Below are 2256 nucleotides of genomic sequence, written 5' to 3' on the forward strand. Positions count from 1 at the left end.
GGTCCAGAGCGTTGATAGTTTTATGGAAAGGCACTAATGTAGTCTATTCCTGAGTTGTAAAATCCTGGGACTTACCCGACCATTCTTCAGGGAGACCTCCGTCATTTCTCTTTCCGTAATTTTCTTACCCGTTATTCATCTACCTACCCCATGCTCCTTCAATCTTTAAATCCCAATGAAGTATTCTACCCACTCTATATAACTAATACGCCTTATCCCGCCTAATGCCCCACACTTCCGCTAACGCCTCTCTTCTGCTCCATGTCTCCACGCCGCGCGGGCCTCGGGTCCATCTCCGATGCCCCGCGCACAACGCAAGGGCATTGTCCGGGCACCCCAGCATCAAGCCGATCCAGCCGCCCCCGCCCCCGCCCGCCCCCTGCGGCCCTCGGGCGCCAGGACGCCGGGAGGCTGCGGTCCGGGGCGGCCGGTGGTACCGCCCGAAGTGCGCGGGGACTCCTCACCTTGACCTCGGGATTGTGCTGCCCCCCAGCTGCCAGGCCCTGAGCCTGAGCTCGCGGAGGCCCACGCTGCTGGCCCCAGCCCTGTCTGGCTGACTGTGAACTCCGAAAAGTCGCTAATTTCTTTACACCCGGTTTCCTCTTCCGTGAAAAGGGATCATAACAGCTCCCACCTCACGGAGTGACGGGAGAGATCCCATGAGCAATTACTGCAAACAGCGCGCAGCAGATCCGACTCTGGAGCCCTGATAACTGTTGATTGTCATGCAGCCGATGGCACAGCCCCTTACCGGCGCCACAGTCTTGAGGCCGGGCTTCTTGGCCAGATGGACTATTCTGTTAAGCTTAAAACCCACTTAGTTCAGGGACTGATTTTGCAAATGAGCTCTCACTCAAAGAGATGCAATGAATGGCTGGGAGCACACCTCAAACCCCACGCAGGTGGGGAGGACGGGCGCCCTGCAGCAGGCCCAGGCCAACAGCCGGGAGCGCCGCCTTGCTCTCCCCTCCACTCTGCTGCCAGGCCAGCGCCAGCAAACAGCTGCAGCTGGCCTGCCTTGAGGGCTCCTGGGCCCTCTTCCCAGGAGGCACAGAGTGAATGATTGCTTCCTGCCACAGCTCAGCAGCCTTGCCTGCTACCCTCCGGGCTGTCTCCCTGCCCCATCCTTCCATAGCCCCATCACCTGCATAAAGGAGCAAGCAGCAATAATCCGGAGCCTAACATGCCTTGTGGCCTATTACAATTCCCCATTTGTTTTATCTGGTTCCAGAGCTTGCATGAGTCCTCTTTCTCAGGGGAACAGGTGACATAATACTATGAGAATTCGTCAGAAGTTCCCTCTCTTTAGGGTGCTGGTTCTCGCAACCTGTCTACACATTGGGAACCCGGGGAGACCTGACTTCGGACACCCAGATCAGCCATATCTGAATCCGGGGGCTGAGGCACATTTGGGAAACTCCCGGGCGGTTCCACTACCAGCCAGGCTGTGGGCAGCTGTTCTCACAGCCCCCGGCAGAGCCCTTCCCCAGCCTCCACCTGAGCTCCTTCAGCACCGCGTCCACGATGGGCGCCGGCCCCACGCTGCAGCCCCAGGCCAGGCGCCACATGCTGGGGAGCATAGATGGGTCCCACCACTTGTGTAGTGAAGGTTGTTTGCAAGTAGAGAGAAAAATTGACTTGTGCAATGATGTGGAAGTGAAGTTATACTTTCCTTTTCTTTTCCTTTACATTCTAGCACCTCCCACCACTCCTACCCCAAGTTCCCTGATAACACATAGACCCAGGTGGGCTCTCACACACACGCGAGGGGGAACCGGTTTGAAGACCTTCCCTTCCCACCTATAACCACTCTCCTCTGGCAGCCCTGGGCTTCCTCCCCCTCCCTCAGTGTGCAGACGGCTTTCCCTTCTCTACCACCACCCCTCCCTGTCCCCTTTCCTTGGCACCTCCGGGGTCCAGCTGCCTTGCTCACCACCTGCGGAGCGGCTGTCCCTCCTACTTTCACTCTCTGCTCGACTCAGCACCACACCGGTGCTCCAAATGCCAGTGTGTGCTTCAGTGACAAGCACACCCCAACAGGGCGACAGGCAGAGCGTCTGACAAGAACGTGTGGAGCAGAAAGCACTTCTGAGCTGGGGCGGCCTGGTGGAGCGCGGCTTCCTCGCTGCCCTCCCCGCAGAAGCGACCGGTTGGAAGACTGGGACGGTTTTGCCATGCCGGGGAACCTTTCCTGCAGAAGAAGCCATGGCTCCCTGAAGGGGGCTCAGGCCTCTCCTTACCCTGTCAAGCTGCTCA

General features: G+C 58.4%; 1 protein-coding gene across 1 annotated transcript in view; it reads right to left on the reverse strand.

The window, feature by feature from the left end:
• LOC102437031 (interleukin-1 receptor type 1) overlaps nucleotides 1–484 on the reverse strand; it is a 51792-nt gene extending 51308 nt beyond the window's left edge. Inside the window, exon 1 of the mRNA XM_023743996.1 lies at nucleotides 465–484. The gene's annotated coding sequence lies outside the window, so the exon portion shown is untranslated. The remainder of the gene's footprint in view (nucleotides 1–464) is intronic.
• Nucleotides 485–2256: the final 1772 nt, after the last annotated feature.

The sequence above is a fragment of the Myotis lucifugus genome, unplaced genomic scaffold (assembly GCF_000147115.1).
Source record: "Myotis lucifugus unplaced genomic scaffold, Myoluc2.0 scaffold_422, whole genome shotgun sequence".
Lineage (NCBI taxonomy): Eukaryota > Metazoa > Chordata > Mammalia > Chiroptera > Vespertilionidae > Myotis > Myotis lucifugus.